Source organism: Lithobates pipiens, unplaced genomic scaffold (assembly GCF_037356315.1).
Source record: "Lithobates pipiens isolate NorthernLeopardFrog02 unplaced genomic scaffold, aLitPip1_a1.2 Scaffold_23, whole genome shotgun sequence".
Taxonomy (NCBI): domain Eukaryota; kingdom Metazoa; phylum Chordata; class Amphibia; order Anura; family Ranidae; genus Lithobates; species Lithobates pipiens.
Genome location: NW_027507785.1, coordinates 244,166,315 through 244,186,525, shown reverse-complemented (window position 1 = coordinate 244,186,525; position 20,211 = coordinate 244,166,315). Strand labels below are relative to the sequence as shown.

Genomic DNA, 20,211 nt, shown 5'->3' with positions numbered 1-20,211 from the left:
ATAGTATGCCTGTGAAGGGGCGCATGTTTCCCATGCTTAGAACTGTCCCTGCACAAAGTGTAATTTCTGCAGAAAAAAAATTCATTTAAAATCACTCGTGGCTATAATGAATTGTCAACTCCGTAATACAGTGAACACTCAATGAGTGTTCTCTGTATTACGGGAGCCGACAATTCATTTATTGATAAAAAAAAGAGTCAAATTTTAAAAAAAATTGACGTGGGGGTCCCCCTAAAAATCCATACCAGACCCTTTATCCGAGCACGCAACCTGGCAGGCCGCAGGAAAAGAGGGGGGATGAGAGAGCGCCCCCCCTCCTGAACCATACCAGGCCACATGCCCTCAACATTGGGAGGATGCTTTGGGGGTCTGTGACCCCTCAAAGCGCCATGTCCCCATGTTGATGGGGACAAGGGCCTCATCCCCACAACCCTGGCCGGTGGTTGTGGGGGTCTGCGGGTGGGGGGCTTATCAGAATCTGGAAGCCCCCTTTAACAAGGGGACCCCCAGATCCCGACCCCCCTGTTTGAAATGGCAAGGGGGTACCATTTCACAAAGAAAGTGTAAAAAAATGGTTAAATAAGACAAACACACTTTTGAAAAATTCCTTTATTAAAAATAAAAAAAATTAAAAAAAAGATTCCAGCGCTGGTAATCCACTCTTGCTATCCAGCGACGGATGATCATCTCTCCAGAGTCCAGCGATGGCTGATCTGATCCAGTGACGGGGTTATTTTCAGTTCAGCGCAGTCCATCCATCCATCCATCTTCTGTCTCCACTGAGGAGACACTGCGGGGATCCCGGTGCCTGACGTTTCTTATATTAGGGGGGCGGGGCCACCCGTCACCTGACCCCGCCCCCTCTGACGCTAGTGAGGGAAGCCAGGGCTTCCCCCAATGATGTATGGGTGACCCGCCCCCCTCTGATGTAACGGAAACCTGCGTTACAGAGCGGAACAGCGGTATGTGGCGGTGGGCCGAACGTTCGTGGCCGCTGTGCATGCAGAAAAAAGAAGCCTGTTTCTACTTCACCAGCCAGAGGGAGCAAGCGAGGCATTGCCAGTCAACCCACACTTCAGGAAGACAGGGGGCGGCCCCCCTTCGCGTCCAGCGGTGGCTCAGCAGCAGTTGTCACAAGCAATGTAGGCTGCTCAGGACCAGGAGACAAGTGGGCTGCTGGAGGAGATGGTGCAGCAGGGTCAGCAGCTCCAGCAGCTGGTGAGTCAGCTTCTATGCTTGCTTTGAATGATTTGTTCTTGTTTCCGTCCTCTATTAGGAGTAATGTCCCTGATGCTTGCATGAAAGAGGTGTTGCCTTGCGAAGTTTCTCCTTTAGGCTATCATCTGAGTCAGGAGGTTAAAGGGAAGATTTGGAGGGGTGAGTTTATAGAAATTCTGTCACTCCTGCCTGGGAACAAAGATGGTACTATTAAATCTGACAAGGGGAGGAGAGGCTGGATGAGGATAGGTGCTGGCAAATTCCTAGATCGTTCCACAACTGGTTACAGGCCTTTTGTATTTATGCTTGCGTGATGGCAGAACGACACCCGGAGTTGTGCCGGGGCATGTTCCAACATTTAGATCACATATTGGAGGCGTATAAGAATTTTGGTGGCTTAGGGTGGTATGGGTATGACAAGTCATTCAGACAGAAGCTCTCTATCCACCCTATGCTCAGATGGGGTATGAAAGATGTGAGAATTTGGTTAAATTTGATTTCACCGCAGAGGTCGGCAGCACCAAAGCAAGGCTCGTTTAACCCCTCGCAATCGGCCTATAGGAGAGGCTTTTGTTTTGCGTTTAATGAGAGCCAGTGCCGCTGCAATGCTGCTTGTAAGTACAGACATGAGTGTGCTTTTTGTGCAGGAACACACCCAGTGGTCAGGGGTTTTAAAAAAAATGCAAGTGCTGTGTCTCATATCACGCTTAAAGATATTTTTCAAAAAAGCCTGCACACCGGTGAGGCTGGAAGACATGCGTCCTTGGTTGGACAGGTACCCAAACAGGGTGAAGGCGGTTTTTCTAATTAAAGGTTTTGAAGAAGGTTTTCCGTTGCCCCCCTTTGTAGGTAAAGGTTGCGAGGTGGTGGAAAATCTAAAGTCAGAGAAATTTCCTCAGGTGGTTAGGGAGAAGATTTTTAAAGAGATTGCGGAAGGGCAAGTAGAAGGCCCTTTTAGGGATCCCCCCTTTCAGGATTTTTGTGTTTCTCTGTTAGGGGTGGTACCTAAGCGGGAACCAAATGCTTTCCGCTCGATACATCATTTATATTTCCCTAAGGGGAATTCATTGAATGACGAAATTGACGCATCCTCCTGTTTGGTTTCGTACGCAACTTTTGAGGACTCTATTGTTAAAATCCGGTCATTTGGGGTAGGTGCACTAAGGGCTAAGGTGGATATAAAATCAGCCTTCCAGCTTTTGCCTATTTCTCCTGAGACGTTTAGCTCCCTGGGTTTTCAATTTGAGAGTTGTTTTTTCTTTGATAAATGTCTCCCTATGGGATGTTCCTTGTCATGTTCTTATTTCAAAGCTTTTTCCACATTTTTGTATTGTGTGATGAATTGTCGGACAGGAAAAGATTGTATGATACATTATTTGGATGATTTTTTGTTTATAGGACCACCTGATTCAGATTGCTGTCTGAATTTATTACAGACATTTCAAAACATTGCCCAGGAATTTGGGGTACCTTTGGCCGAGGAAAAGACGTGTTTGCCCACCCCATGCCTTGAGTTCTTGGGGATCTCCATTGATACGGGCAGGATGGAATTTTGTTTACCCGAAGACAAGCTAGCAAAGCTGAGAGTTTTGCTAGCGTTTTTCTTACAAAAAAAGGTGTTGTTTGAAAGATATGCAATCTCTCCTTGGCAATCTAGCTTTTGCTTGCAGAATCATGCCAGTAGGCCGCATCTTTTCTCGACGCCTGTACCTTTCTGTATCAGGGCTCAAGTGCCCATTTGCGCATATTAGATTGACTTAATCCCTTAAGGAAGATCTGTTAGTTTGGGCAAGGTTTTTGGAGGTCTATAATGGACGCTCCTTTTTTCAGGATGTTTTTGTATCTGCCCCTGATTTTTGTTTGTTCACTGATGCTGCAAGTTCCAGAGGGTTTGCTGCCATTTGGAGAACACATTGGTGTTGTGATGTTTGGCCTGAGGACTGGGTTAAGAAAAATGCTACAAAGTCCTTTTGGAATTATTTCCAATACTGGTCACCATGGAGATTTGTGGCCCCTTTTTTGCCAATAAGAGAATTTTGGTGGAGACTGATAATAAAGGTGTTATGTTTGCAATTAATTGCCTCTCCTCCAGTTCTTTATGCGTTATTAAGGTTTTGAGGCAGATTGTTCTTTTGTGTCTTAAATACAACGTGTGGTTAAAAGCTAAATACACTCTGGGTAGACTGAACGTTATAGCGGATGCCTTGTCCTGTTTTCAGGTGGACCGTTTTCGTCAGTTGCTTCCGGAAGCGGACGAGTTGGGTACCTGGTGCCCGGAGGGCCTTTGGAAGATAATATGAAGCTGGTGTCACTGGCCATAAGAGGTTTGATCGCTCCTAAGACTTGGGCGAGCTATTCCACTGCCTGGAAGAGTTGGTTGTCTTTTAATACTAATAAGGGCTGGGATGCGGACAGGCCATCGGATGAGAGTTTTGGCTTTTATTAATTCCCTCATGTTTCAGCGTTGCTCATGCAGTCAATTAACGAAGACTTTGGCAGGTCTTTCTTTTTTCTTTCATTGTAGAAGTTTACCTGCATGTATGTCCTACTATTTGGTAAAGCAAGCGGTCAAGGGTTACAAACGATTAGCCGCGGTGCCTGATGACAGGAGGCCAATCTCCCTGGAAATGCTGGGGGATTTAGGTTTGGCTACTCGAGCAGTGTGCTTCAGAATATGAGGCCTTGCTGTTTAAGACTGCTTTTTGCCTTGCTTTTTTTGGGGCTTTTCGTATATCGGAGCTAGTCCCGAGTCCCAAAGCGGGGTTTTCAGGTATCCGTTATGAAGATATTTATGTAGAACAATCAGCAGTTCACATTTGGTTACAATGCTCTAAAACGGACCCTGGAGGTAGGAGATCTTGGGTTAAGTTGCGGGCTCAAGTCAATGAGTCAGTGTGACCGTTGTGGGTGGTTCTGGAATTTGTTGGGTGTAGGCCCCAGGTGCCAGGGCTTTTTCTCTTCCATTTGAATGTTACCTCGGTAACTAAATATCAGTTCGATTTCATATTACATAAATGCCTCAGCCGAATGGGTTTGCAAGGGTTTAGGTTCTCTTCACATTCATTTGAATTGGTGCAGCTTCAGAGGTGGCCAAGAGGAGTTGGGAAGAACCGGCCATTAAAGCAATGGGGAGGTGGAAATCAAAGTGCTATCAAGTTTACGTGAGACCTAACATGTTTGTTTGAATTTCAGATGTTCACCGCATTATATGGATTCTGGGGCATTCATTTATTTACTGGTCGCGGAAGAGAGCGGCTCAACGCAATTATTCAGTTAATTTATCGTTGAATCCAGAATCCTTTAATGTATTTTGGAAAGGTATAAGAGGTCTTCAATGGCACCAATTGTTTTTTCATTTATCCCGGTTATTACAGGTTTGGCCCCTGCCCTCTATTTTAATTGTACACTTAGGTGGTAATGATTTAGGTAAAGTAGGAACGTTGGATTTGCTGTTCAGAATGAAGCAGGATCTCCACCGTTTCATGTTGGTTTCCCCAGGTACTACCATTGTTTTCTCTGAAATTGTCCCGTGCCTTGCTTGGCTGGATTCCCCCCAGCGAAGGGTGATGGAAAAGAAAAAGAATAGGGAGATGGAAAAATACATGCCTTTGATAGGTGGTTTGTCATATCGACATATGGATCTGAAAGGGGGGAATTTCCGGCCTGTATAGACAGGACGGTGTACACCTCTCAGATGTGGGGGTTGATATATTTAATCTTGGTCTGCAATATGGGATTGAAATGGCCTCAGTTTTGGAGGTGGGTTTTTGTTTGTATCAAGTGATGATATAATTTATTATTTGAAATAAAGGAATTTTATGGTATTATGTAAACCAATAAAGTTGCCGCGGCCATTATTTGCCAATTTAAGTGTCTTTTGTATTATTTTATGGTTGGTATCTGGGGAATAGAGTTGGTTTTAGGTGGGTGTGGCCTTCAGTCTCATTGCTTTTACAAGAGAGCCAACCATCAGCCCTAAAAATCAATATTGGAATAATGGCTGCAGCTGCAGGCATCATTCCGGTATAACCACTTGTAGTCCAGCTACATATCAGAATGTCACTGGTCATCAGGAGGTTAACCTATGTGTAACAAGCATTTTTTTGACTTGCCTGTAGTGAGTGGTCATATAAATCTGGTGAGTTTGCTGTGTTGGTGGTGGAGAATTAATGGAACTCTCCTTTATTTGTCTCCATGTATTCAAAAAGTGAAGATGAGAGCACTTTTATGGGTTGCATGCTATACGGTATTAAGGATATAGAGCCTGGATTTGTTGGAGATATCTGCACTACTGCAATTTTTGTGGAATTTGACAAATTGACACTTTATTTCTGCACAATAATACATGTTTATTTTTTTAGTTGTATGCACATAGTTTGTATACATGGACCAATCAGGGGCGGATCCAGGGGGGGCAACGGGGCAATTGCCCCCTCCGAGAATACGAGTGGCAGGTGTCATCGCGGGTGAGGGAGCCGGCGGGCAGCTCCGTGGCAGAGAGCACGGGCAGCTCCGTCGGTGAGAGACAGCGTGTGGCTCCGCGGATGGCCCGGCTCAGTGTCAGTGTGTGAGAGGCTGCTGGCCTATCAGGGAGCCGGTGGGTGAGGGAGCAGAGAGATGACATCATCTCTCACTGCCCGGCACCCGTTCTGCATCCCTGATGTTCCAACCTCACTGTGTAGTGTGCAGGCAGCCTTGGCAGCAGAGAGATTACTTCATCTCTCTGCTGCTTTACTGGTAATCTGCTGCCTGGGACAATTATAGCAAGAGATAATTATATAGCAATTATAGCAAGAGACAATTATAGCAGGCAAGTGACAATCTGCGTCATGTGGCATGGGACGTGGCAAGTGACAATCTGCATTGTGTGGCATGGGACGTGGCAAGTGACAATCTGCATCGTGTGGCATGGGACGTGACAAGTGACAATCTGCATCTGGTGACAGGTGACGTGGCAAGTGACAATCTGCAACGCATGGCACAGGACGTGGAAAGTGATACTCTGCATCGTGTGACATGGCAAGTGACAATCTGCATCTGGTGACAGGTGATGTGGCAAGTGACAATCTGCAACGTGTGGCATGGGACGTGGCAAATGACAATATGCAACGTGTGGCATGGGACGGGGCAAGTGACAATCTGCATCTGGTGACAGGTTACGTGGCAAGTGACAATCTGCAACGTGTGGCATGGGACGTGGCAAGTGACAATCTGCAATGTGTGGCATGAGACGTGGCAAGTGGCAATCTGCAACGCGTGGCATGGGATGTGGTAAGTGACAATCTGCATCTGGTGACTTGACAAATGACAATCTGCATCTGGTGACAGGCGACGTGGCAAGTGACAATCCGCAACGTGTGGCAGGTGACACGCTTGGGGCTCCCACTGATTCTGCATTATGGTGAGTTGAACCATTTAATTTTTTATAACAATGTAATAATAGCAATACACTTCAATCATCCTGACACCATAACAACCATGGCGTCGTGATGATTGAAGTGCTAACACCAGCCATTTCCCTGATAAATTGACCTCAAAAAAACATATTTTCTGCAAGCGCCCCTCCCGAGACTAGGCTCTGGATCCGCCCCTGGGACCAATAGCCCCGTATAGAATTGATTGATAGACATGTTCAGAAGTTTACACAAGGTCCAGCTGCAGACTCTTTTAGTTGTTACACAGCCATACACACATGCAAAAATATACAACTATGCAGTGTATACCCTGACACTAAAACTTATCTGGCATAAAAAAAAACAACTTGCACAATAGCTTTTTTTTATAACTTGCTGCCTAGTATTTCTCCTAAAGGCCATAATCAAAATACTTCTTGAGAAACTTTATTTTTTATCTTTTTTTACAAACATGTTTGTTAGGGTGACAAGGCTGCAAGGAAACGCTGATAACAGGGAAACAATAAATGTGGATTCATCTCAGTGCTAAAAAGTCTTACCTTGTTGTTAGTGAAGAACGGATTACTCATAATATAAGTGTTTATGAATATAAAAATGATGTAAGACATTTTCTATTAGTCATATGCTGATGTGTGTAAAGGAAGGATTTGCATTGTTCTGCCACTGTCCTAAAATAACGGGGGAAAAATTATATTTTTTCTGCATCTGCAAAGAAAGTGAAACTTAAAATGACTTGACTAGGGGATGTGCTTACTCGTGAAGCTCTTTCTATACCCTCTATGACTTATCTATCAAATGACCAGTCGACACATTATCTTCTTTGGATTCGAATGGCCATAGCAGCCCTTTTTTAATGCAAACATATGAAATACAAAAATTCTTTGAAACTTAATGCATATAAATACATTTTCAACAAACATTATAAACCAAATATATACATCCAGCATTAACCCATTTTGATCTAGAGGTCTTTGAAGGTAAATTAGAATTTTAACCCACCAGTTGTATCGGTAAACCATAAACAGGCCCCCCACCGTGTATTACGCAAGCTCAGGGACAAACCAGCAACTTCCTTCCAGATACAACTTCCTCCATTCCATTATTAACATTTTAAGGGAAAAAGGACACCCATACCTCCATATGTGCCCAAATAACCTGAGTGCTTTCTGGTTCCTTTATGCCCACCTGTAGGCAAGTGCCTAATGGTGAGTCAATGTTAGTTAGGAAGTATGCGCTGTCTAGGTGGGGAAGGGTTAAGGCGGGGTTTGTAGGTTTCCTGGGCTTTCTGGGTTCTGCTCTCCACCCTGTTTGGCATATACATTAGGGTGAGGCTGGGCTCAGGAGAGTGGGACCATGTGGGAAAGAAGCAGAGGGTTCAGTTGGAAGAGGTAACCTGGAGTAGCCCTCGATCACCATCATCCTAAGGGAACCTACCTGCTTAAGGACTTTGCCACTAATGGACATTTACCTGCAAAGATTTGCCTAGCCATCTAAGAAATTATTATTATTATACACAATTTATATAGCACCAACAGTTTACGCAGTGCTTTACAATGTAGAGGGGGACAGCACAATTACAGTACAGTTCAATACAGAAGGGACTGGAGGGCCTTGCTCGTAGAGCTTAAATTCTAAAGGAAGGGGGTGGTGGTTCAAAGGGTAATAGATGCAGGGAATGCTTTGATGGGATGACTCAGGGACAGTTGTTAGGTGGGTATAGGATAGGCTTTCCTGAATAAGTGAGTTTTTAGGGATCTTCTAAAGGTAGACAGGTTAGGGGCTGATCGGATATACTGGGGCAGGGGATTCCAGAGGATGGGAGAGACTCTGAAGGCGAGCATGAGCAGAGGAAACAGGGAAGCTAGAGAGCAGGAGGTCCTGGGGGGAGCAGAAAATTACACCAAAGAAATACAAACATTCGGCATTCACGCCACCTCTCATGTCACTTCTGGTCCGCGGTATACTCTGGTCACGTCCTACGCGTTACGTCACGTCGCTGTCTTCCCGCTGAGGAATTTTTACTCCATTCATGTAAGCAGGCATTTTTAAGTCTAATAAACTCCTTTTAATAGTAATACACTATTGGAGGCTTATTTACCTTACATGTGGAACGGAACATTGTGGGGCAGAATCCTCTTATATAAAAAGGCTCATTGATGATCCTGAATCCTGAAAGGGGAGTTTATTGTTTTCTAATGGATCATGATCCAAGGCATATGTTTTATACCTATGAGATGAGACAGTGGTGTCATGTAAGCTGTTTCACTCATTTGAGAAAACACCAAGTTATTATTATTTGTCCCCCATCTTGACTACCTTGCACAATTGGACCATTTATATTTATGGAATTCACTTCACATATTCAATTATGTTTGTCACTATTTATTGGATAAACATCAGATGCATTATATTATTTTATTCTATATTATTACATTAATTTGTCACTATTGATGATTTACTTTGTATATGAAAGGATATGCGCAAGATCACTGTAAATTGTAAATTTGTTTATTTGTGTAGTTGTGAACACTATTAGGTTAATTTATTTCACTTACAAGTATAAGTGCAGAGGACTATAATACACACACATCACAGTGGTCGCCCTAGGGGTAGTAACACTTAGGTGTGGGACCCCACACTGTAAACCGGCACACAGTCCAGCACCAAATGCTTATTTTATGCACTGCACCTTTTAGGGCTGGGCCTTTTGGCTAAGTCCGGCACAGTTTTTGTCTTAAAGGCCTCAGGGCCTGACCAGTGCTCTATTGCACGGCCATTATTTATCCTATTTGTCTTTTCTCCCACGTTTTGTCTCACTTTCACTTTTGTGTGCGTTTTCTCACTGGATGAAGGGTGAGTCCTCTGGCTTTCCCTGACGTCTAGGGGGAGGATGTGCAGCTTTCAGGTTTCTTCCTCCCCTGCCCCTGGGGGTCTCTCTTCAGGAGAGCCCCTCAACCAAATATTCAATGGTCAGCTTTGGCTGATCTAGAAGAATGGGGTCTGCCAGGCCTTCTGGCTAGGCAGACCATAGAAACAGATTGTCCCTGTCAGGAGCCTTGCACCCCAGAGGATCAGGATAGAGGTCCTACCCCTTTTGGGGCAGACTAAAGCACACCCTTAAGTGCACATTTTAGTGTGTGTTTCACATGCACTTTTTTGTTCACTTAATCATTTTTCCGTTTCAGGTTTTTGCACCACGTGGTGATAGTCCCTCCGCACTCACCCCTCCATGGCTTCCTCAGCTTCTCTTCCTGGCCAACCTGATCCGCCTCCTATACTGATTGGCGGAAAGGAGAAGCCGAAAGACAATAGCGAATATTGATTCGCTAGTGTCACATTTGGGTGGGTTCCAGAGCCCAACCTTTTTCAAGCCAATTAGAGCCTCAGACTCTAATCATTTGGCTTGAAGAAAAAAAAAAAAAACTCATAGCAAGCTATGAATCCAACACCATGCATGCATGCCCGCATGTAAACCAGGGGGGCGCGTGCCCCTGCTGGACCGGCCACTCCTGACCACCCATATGCACACACCACAAGAAGCTATTTCTGCTACCATTCCTTCTGCTCTCCTTGCCCCTGCCCATTGCCAAAGTTTATTTAGTACTCTGCAGTGTTTGATGTATTTGCATATTCTTCCACCCTTTAATGATAACGAGAAGCCTGTTATGTTTGCATTTTCAGTTTGAAGTGAACAAATTATAGTAGCTGGACCCACTGTCATGTATTTTGGGGAGCTATCCCCTTTCTCAAAGCTTAAGAAAGGAAATGACTACCTGAAAAATGCCATCTTGGAAACGTAGTTAGTCTGTCACAGAAAGTTGGGGAACTCTACAGCTTTTTGGCTGATGGATGCTGTACTCTGTTTAGCGTTACAAAGGGTCCTGGCATGCTGATCCCAGCTTTTCTGACATGTTTACGTTTAAACCACCACCAGTGCCTGGGGCAGGATGGATACTGGACTGGAACCGGGAGCTATTTCAGGACCACAGACAAGCGATTTAATTTGTTATACTTTTGAGTGCATTCGATCTTCATTAAAGTCTAAGTTCACCTTTTCCAAAAAAAATTATGTGAATGAACAATGTACACCCTCCCCACTCCCCTGGCCCCTGCAGGGATTTGAAATCACTGCTCTTCTCCCTCTTCTTTTTGCAGCTCTTTCAGGACAGGTCAGAGTGATTCTGATTGGTCAGCGCCAGTACGCAGCATTTCTCTGATCTATCCTGGAAAGAAGAGAGAGAAGAGCAGGAGTTTCCAATCCCTAAACTGGCTGCATGGACACTGACAGCTCATTACCCATGTAAGTAAGTACAGCAGGGACTAGGGGTGGGGAGGGGAGAGTGTATTTACTGTATTATTATTATAAAGACTTTATGTAGCGCCAACAGTTTGCTTAGCGCTTTATAACATGAGGGCAGACAGTACAGTTACAATATTCTTCAATACAGGAGGAATCAGAGGGCCCTGCTCATTATAGCTTACAATCTAGGATATGGTGTTAGTTTACCTTTTAATATTTTCCTTTCAAAGTCTATTACTACACTACCTTGGTGCACTCTCTGTCCTTGGTAGTTTGCCTTTAGAAACCTCTCTAAAGCCATCCAAAGATGGATCGAAATTTGTGGTTCAGCAGGGGCCGGACAAATTTTGATCCATCTATGGGTAGTCTGGTTGTACAGAAGTTGATCTCTCAATTGACTTTTGTACCACTAACCTGTTGGAAAATGTTCACTAGATCAGTGTTGATGACTGTATTCTGACAGCAGAGAAGTCTCACTGCTGTCAGAATTCATTAGCTCTGCGGGAGGGATTCCCTTATCTAGCTCGAATATGTTGAAAGAAAGAATATTAATTATGTATAATCTGCCTAAGGCTGGCTATACACTGTTTGAATCTCGGCCGGTTCAGCAGGAAGTGGCCGAGATTCGAACTGTTAATGGGCAGGCTGAATGTATCAAGTTAATTGATCGATCAACTTGAGTACAAACAGCCTGCTGGATTCTCTTACGATTATCATTAGCGACTGCTATAGCTGCTAGCAATAATCACTGTCTTCTCCCGGCGAGGACAGCTTCCATCATTCCCCTGTCCAGAGCAGACAATGACTTGGCAGGAGGGATTCCCCTGTCAGCACTGTCTGTGTTGATGGGGGAATCGTGTGAATTTGCACCATGTATGGCCTACCTAAATAGCAGTTTAAACCTAATGGCTGTTCTAACCCTTTGCCATTCTATCGCGAACTAAGAAGAAAACATTTTAGCTGGACATACATTTTAAATCATGGAAATCTATGGTCAAGAAATACCTTCCTTGTGTAGATCTATAATATCAATGCCATTAAAAAAAAACAATATTAATAATAATAATTGAAATAGAAAGTCATTTTTTATGCCCAGATGTTTTCATGCAATATTTTTTTATTGTCTAAGGACTACTACTACTACTAATAATAATAATAATAATAATGATAATAAAGCGAGTGACTAGCTCTTTTCATTCGTTCCTTGCCGTGATAAGAGACCGTAATAGAAACTAACAAAAGGTTCCTTTGACTTGCGAAACATTTACTATGATGTTGTTCAGGCATATCCAGAGGGAGTTTCCTTCACCCCACAGACAGGATGGAGATACAGAAAGGGGAGGGTACCGTAGGAATGCACTCAGTCTGCTAGGGCTATATATCATGCTTCACATACTGCACTGAGAGTTGAGGACTGGCAACTGGACAACTCACTGCAGCTCCAGGAGACATCCCCAGGTAAGCTTCTCACATGAATAAATCTTTCTAAGTGGCTACTTATATTAAACTAAGTTTAACATGCATTTAAATACAACTTATTTGTAATACTCCAGTAACAACAAATTGGAGCTCTTTTTATAATTTTTTTTTTCATTTTTCCGTGATCAACTAAGGATTTGGGGTTTTTAAGGATGTGGATTTTTTTACATATATAGTTAGCTATATTGCACAAGAAAACTAGTTTGTGTGTAAGTTAAGCTGTGACTGAGTTATAGAAAATTGTATACCAATAAATTAAATCTTCCAGTAGGCTGGAAATTTTTTTGGTAATTTTGCCATAACATTGGAAAACCGCCAATCAGGTTCCAAAATAGTTCTTTAAGTTAAAAGCAAAACCATAAAAACGAATGGAACATTTGGAAAACAGCTATTTGAACTATTTTAACAGAGGATGTCTGAGACACTAACTGAATGGAGTTTGTATGTTTTGCTGTATTTATACAAGTTTTCATCATTGCAGTCTAGTTTCCTCCCATGATATGTCATTTGGCTTCTCATAAAAGTGAAACTGTACTGGGCAAAATACAGGATGGAAAATAGAAATGGCGACCACTTGGATCAGTTTGTACCTATTATAATTAAGGTGGACCTGGACAGGGCAATTCACAGAATAGTATAACACAAAAAAATCCCTGGCACACATGCCAGTCCGCAACAGCCTTAAATTCTAAACGGCTTTAACAATTTGTAATAAAAACAGAGGTTTTTCTAGCATACATTTGCAATTATTTGTTAAAGCCACACAAATGTGCTTCTATCTGGCCCGAACTCCGGGCTTTAAGAGCTCCTATCTTGGGACATATATATCAAAATATTGAAAATTGGCATGCCCTACAGCCTATTCCTTCTTAAAGGTCCAGCACAGCACAGGAGGAACCATAGGAGGATGGTACTTTCTCCTTCCACAAATTGCACCATTACCTTGATCCACTGTTAAAGCTGAAGTTTAGGTATGATTTTTCTTGCATAAATACTTTGGTCCAACATGGAAGTATGTATATCTTAGAACCCACGATCCATGTGGAAGTTGCAAATCACTGTAGAAATTGTCGCTACTATAGAAATATGCAGTTACGTTGGTCCAAGCTGCACTAATGTACCTGAGCAAGAAAAAACATTACCTTTAAGCAACCTAGCTCCACCGAAAGGTGGGCTTTAAACTTAAAGAGATACAATATTATTAAGATCTATTTTTCCATCCCGAAATGTTTTGCTGCATGTTATTATTTCACAAAATGACACGTTTACTATCTTATTCAAGCAGGTATTGAAATTTTGCCCACAACTTGCATACACTATTTAATTAATACTTGACCTGCTATTTTAAATAAACAGGTAACAAACGAGCTATACGAGGTATGTGTCAAGAAAACATAGCTTAAGGGTGCCTACAGGTTTTCTGCTAAAAACATAGCCTAAAGGTGTCAAAATACACATCATCCAAACATGCAAATCAGGGAATATTCAATTTTTCAAGGTGTTTACCTCATTAGAAGGTAATGTTCTCTGATTAGAATGCAAATGATCAGATAGAATGAACATTCTGTAGCCTCTGCAGACACGCAAAGCCTACAGCTACATGAGCAGTTAAAATGATTTGGTCCTGAGAGTTGTAACTGCTTGGCAGTCATCTGATATGCTGTAAATTGACTTCAACAACTGAAATCAAGATCTGTCTTGCAGAGATAGTTGTATAACCATCTGTGTAACATTAAAAGATATGTAAATATTAAAAAATCTATTGTATTGTAGAGTTAGGCTTGGTTTGCACTTGTGAAGGCTCTCTTCTGTGTGTAGAGCTGGGCAGCCAATTCTTTTCAATGAGCTACTCTACCTGCAACCTTTTTTTTTAACTTGTGCTGCATGGAACGCACATGAAAAGTCACCGTTGTTTTGCCCATGCATGGGGGTACCATTAAGAATTAGTGCAGCATGTGTCTGTCTTGTGTCGAGTGTTGTGAGCATGTTCTCCAATTCACAATAAACTCAACCTAGCTTTACATGTGATAATTACATTATTTTTCATTTTCTTAGCACATTTTCAGCATGTATAGAAACTTCTTGTTGCTCTTGCCAGAAACATATTGTGTTTGTCACATGCTGTGAGCTAAACTGTAACATATTCTTATCTGCCTTTCAAGCTGTCTCTGTAAACTACCAATTCCCCTCCCTATTAATAGAGATAACTAGAGAAAGACTCTAAATTCACCCAACCCCCCCCCCCCCAAAAAAAAAATATATATATATATATATATATATATATATATATATATACACACTGTATGCAAGTTAAAGGATAAGTTTACCTTTTATAAATATATATATATATATATATATATATATATATATATATATATTATTATTATTATTATTATTATTATTATTATTTTTACACTGGGGGCTGTAAAGCATTACTTGTAGTTCATTGATTCACAGAAGCCTTGCATGACCACACTGCATTTTAATTGTCAGAGTGGGTGTGGATCCCACGCCCATTGTCGCAGGGAGGGAAGATAGGAGCTTGAATGCATGCTGTTTTCCTGAGTTGGACTACAATAGGTCTTCCTTTATTCCTGTGAGCTGACCTGAAAGCACAAAAAATATTATAAGTATAATATTATAATATTATTATAAACCAAAAATTTGCCTCAACCATGTATTAGAGATGAATAGAAAAATAACTTTTTGTGGTCCAAATCAGGGGAGCAGCTTGCCTTTATAGATACAGTGGAAGAGTGATCATAGCCACTCAATGACAGGAAGGGTGTTATTCACAAGGTTACAAATTGATAATCAAGGGGAATGGGCTTCTGTTAATGAATGATCTTTTAATGCACTGCATCTTCATTACTATTTACAACCCAGCTCTCTGGGATGCAAGTGAAGGACACCTTCTAGTGCAAAGTATGTAGGGACATTTTCCTCCTACACCATGGTTCCATGGACAATGGAGAATGTCCTCTACATCTTCACTGGTTGACTGTTCTTTGCTATCAATCTATTGATTGGCTTCTGATGAACTGGGAGAGCTACACACAGAATAATATTCGGCCAATCCTTGCTAAACCGGACCAATTTTGATGCCGGAATTAGGCGTAGCTAGTTTTAATGTGAACTACAACCAACAATCTGTTATTAGGGCTAGTTTAAATTCCACTGAATGTATGCAAGTAATTTTTAAATATGGCATCAAGAATCTACTGATTCTCACCTGCAGTAGCCTGAGTCCTCGTTCACATTAGATTTCAAACCCGCATTTCATTGCTAGATCCGGGGCGATTTGAAAGACATCTGTGTGGGTTCATGCACAGATGTCTACTGAAATCTTCCAGAGTTCACCAAAAGTAGTGCAGGAACTACTTTTGGAAATCGGTGCTGAGACATAAGTTGGCATTGCACCGATTTGAACGGTACCGTTGCTGGCAGTAGGCTTCTATTTGGCATGCGATTTGACATGTCAGATCGGCCGATGTGAATGGTGGCTTAACGTAATTGAAAAACGATCGCCTTGTGAAAACAAAAGAAAAGATCACCTTGTTAAAATAAAAGAAAATAAATTAAAAACATTTTTGTATGGATATAAAAAAAAACATTACAATTACCTCTTTTCCCTTTTTTATAAGTGATCCCATTCCCTCTGTTCCTACCTGCATAAGAGCTGGGGAGGAGAAGCAGCAACACACTGAGCTTCCCAGTGAATGGCAGCGCAGCAGGGGAGTGTCAGGACAAGTCTGATCATTGGAGGAGAACATACTGAGTTCTCATTAAAGAGGTGTTCCCCTTAAAAAAAAAATTTAAAGTCAGCAGCTACAAATACTGCAACTGCTGACTTTTAATAATCGGACACTTACCTGTCCCAGGGTCCAGCGATGCAGGGAAGGAAGCCCCGCTCATTCCCCCCTCCGCTCGGAGGCTCCGGCATTCTAACTGTGGGCACCCGGCTGTGGCTTCCCAGCCGCGCACCCACTGCGCATACATGAGCTACACCATGCGCCGTGATTGGCTGTGCCGTCATCTGGGACCTGTCACGTGTCCCAGATGACTGACAGGAGGGAGGGGGCAGAGCTGAGCCCTTCCTGCGCCGATGGGGAAGTGATATCACCAGCCCAGGCACTGAAGGAGGCAGACTACGAGGGACCCCCTAGCAACAGGCATTTAGAGGTGAGTTAAAAAAATATCCAAATTTTATTTTTATTTTTTTATTATTTTTTTTTATTTTTTCTGTGGAACATCACTTTAAGCAGGCCATACATTATGCAATTGTATTTCCTTCAACCACAGGTTGTTGATTGTATTTTGATAACGGGAGTTTTCCCAGCTGTCAGAATACAGTGATCACTGCCGACAGTTCTAGCTGCTGGCAGTAATCAAACAGAAAAAAAAAGAAAATACTGGTTGATTGATAGATACCTGCTGAACTGGCTGAATTTTCGATCCGTCTATGGCCGGCTTTAGTGCTTGACTACTACTATATTAAGGGACTTCTTTAAATGTTTTTGTACAATGTGTAAAGTGCTGAACAACATACTGGTGAGTTATAAATACAGGATAAAAATAAGATAAATGTATTTTAAGTGACTGTCTAGAACATGTACTGAATGTTCTTGTTTTTGATTTAAAAGAGAAGTATGGGGTTTATAAAAATAAAATAAAAATAAAAATCTTATACTCACGAATGCAGCATTGATCCAATGCCACATCTGTCCCCTGTCTCCTCTGTACAGAGAACTGAGTGATCAAACACTGCTGATCACTCAATTCTCCCCTCCACTCTGAGCAGATAGCTGTGATTGTCAGTCAAGGCATCTGGGTGGATCTCGACTGTAAAGTCCAGAACTTTGCCCAGCCTGGCCCAGTAGAACGACATCAGCTGACAGTAGGCTTTTGCCCGCTGTCAGCTGAAAACGGGTCACAGAACAAATGAACTGCATTCCTGTAATCCATAGGGGAAGTATAGCCAAAAAAGCTTTGGTCATACTTCTCCTTTAAACATACTGTTTATTTGTCATAGTTGATTTAGAATACTTTCATAGCTATTTTGAATACTAAGGATAGGATCTAATGAATATGTTGAAATGAACATTAGGCAATGGGCATTACTTCACAGGTTAACTATAGATGTTTCTTAATGCTAATGAATGACAGAGTTTTGTATGAGCTGGGATTATCTTCTATTACAGTAAATAACTGGGCAGCCAAACAAAATTCCTTTATACTCATGCTTTGGCTAACTATGGAATTTCCTACTACTCGGTCTCATGACTCGCTGTGGTTTCTCAGCTGAGCTAGGACTGTGTGCGTATATTTAAACAGCTTTGCTATCCCTCTTCTCAGAGATACTTTCGCCTTCTAGATTTCATAGTAGATAATTCATTGCAGCCTCAAGGTTAACTGGAGTTTAAGAAAAGCTCAGAAAGGTATTTATTCTTGCAGATTCATAGATTTGATATATGATGTGTTCAGCTATTTACTTATCTTGTGTGCATTATGTGTGTGTTATTTTATGAATATTTGTTGATAGAGGCCAAATCTTGGTCTAAATTGTGGGTGATGGCATTAAGTTGGCTGTAGATGATAGATTTCTTTAATACGTTTTATTGCCTCAGAAGGTATGTTTACTTCTGAGAAAGTGGGAGGTAGGGAACATGCCCAAACACCTCCAATGCAAGCCTGTCTAGCGGGAATGTGATGACAAATGTGTCCAGTATTGACAATCATTACTTTCTCTAATATTTGTAAAGTGGGCCATGCATGTTAAGTTTCCTCTTATTCAGCCCTGTGGGATAAATGAAAGGAGCTGGTTATCAGAAAACCAAAACAATGTATGTGTCTCATTGGATGAAGGCGCTGTTCAGCCATGCACATAAGAAATTTTGGCTGATTCATCTGGAATCAGCAAAAATTTGAGTTATGTAAGGCCCGCTCAAGACAGGGATGTCCGGTACTATAGACACTTGAGAATGGTTAAGCAATCTGACCAATGAAAATTATTATCAGCGATAACGCATATCTACGTTGAATTGAAAACAGGGATTGGAGGGATTTTTTTGGTTGTCTGTGACTGAATTGGGAAGTTTTCCCTTCACCTTTTTCACTGTGACATGAAAGCACTGGGGTTTGAAAGGTTTTAAGCTTTTCTCACTCTACTAAAAAAAATAAAAAAAATAAAAAATTGGCTGCAATTTGGTTTTAATAAACAAAATAAACATGCTATTTCCCATCAGGAACTAATTTAAAAGTTAAATGTTTGCCTTGCAGTTTAAATCTTCAATGTGCCAAATTTATGAAAGTGTTACGTAGATCTAAAAACCTGCAATTTCATTAGGTACCAAAACATGTAGAGTTTTGTATGAAATGCCATACACATTATGCATGCCAAAGTGCTTTCACCATAACTGTGATTATGTGTTAATCTAAAAGAGTTTTACTGCTTAGAGCATATGGTATGACATTTTTTATATGCCTAGTCGAGAAACTACCAAATACATCAGATTTTTATGTTAGATATAGCTCCCAGCTGCCCCTTATTTGGAGGGTTGTCCCTCTTTTGGATTCAAATCCCTCTGCCCATCTTTTCTCCTCAGTTCTCCCATATTTTTATCTTATGTGTAGACCTTTTTATTATATTATCTAACTATCAAACGTGTTGCAGTACACAAAACATTTAATTCAACTCAAACATTTGCATTGGGACTGTAGGCCACACCCACCCAACCTAGTCCACAGAGAGAACCATAAGACCAACACCACACCATGTTTTGGCAGAAATGACCGTGGCACTTTATTGGTTTACAATGCTTATAACAACCATTATAAATAAACAAAAACTTGCATAACATTAACATCACATCATCAAATAGGCTTTGCCCAGTTGTCAGAACTCGGGCAGTTTAAACTTTATTAACAAAGAATACATCCCTCCCAGATTCCGGGGTGACCCAACCACACAAAATGCCGAGATGGGAAGGGAGGGAGCTCTTCTTTCCTTTGTCCTGGCTGCTGCAGAGGAAGCCCTAACCGCTCTGCAGCCCTTATATAACATTCCCAGGGAAATCCAGAAACTTCCAGGCATTCCCATTGGATAACCCAGGTCCTTCTTTAGAATATTTAAGGGGACAGTGCCCCCACTCACCCATAAAACCCTACATAACAGTGAAATGCCATTAACCTATACTAATGGGGCCGGGTGGCCCCAGTCCTAAGAAAGTGGGCCCAAATAGGTGTGCCCCCTTTATACATTCTTAACTTTAAAAGCCAGTATGGAAAAGCAGTAGTGCAAAAATCATATGTGTGTTTAACCAATTATTTTTTATTTATACATTTTTCTGGTCTGTGTAACTAGATGTCGTGGAGATCTGTCCTTTGCCCACATACTATATGCTGAAAGGCGTTCCTTTTCATCTATCCCAGAAGGTTAGAGTTTATGATATTAAAGAGGTTGTAAACTCTATAAAAAATATGTAAAAAAACCTATAAGACAAATGCATAAAGAGCTAGTATGCATCGCATACTAGCTCACAATGAAGTACTTAGGCTACTTTGACACTGAGGCACTTTACAGGCACTACAGCACTAAAAATAGCGCCTGTAAAGAGCCTCTCCTGTGTCCCCAGTGTGAAAGCCCGAGGGCTTTGACACTAAAGTGGTGCGCTTGCTCAAAAAAGTCCTGCAAGCCACATCTTTCCATAGGATGGGTGTACCGTATATGCCGGTGTATAAGACGACCGGGCATATAAGACGACCCCCTAATCTTACTGTTGTATAAGCATTTTTTTTTTG

The 20,211-nt window shown here is 41.9% G+C and overlaps 1 protein-coding gene across 2 annotated transcripts in view; it reads left to right on the top strand.

The window, feature by feature from the left end:
• Window positions 1–12,233: 12,233 nt before the first annotated feature.
• The window catches only part of LOC143928223 (calcium-activated chloride channel regulator 1-like), a 70,943-nt gene continuing 62,965 nt past the window's right edge, over window positions 12,234–20,211 (top strand). Inside the window, exon 1 of one of the 2 annotated variants that reach the window (XM_077452972.1) lies at window positions 12,234–12,390. The gene's annotated coding sequence lies outside the window, so the exon portion shown is untranslated. Of the gene's footprint in view, window positions 12,391–17,693; window positions 17,850–20,211 lie in introns of those variants that run through there. The other variant, XM_077452973.1, reaches the window with a different exon arrangement.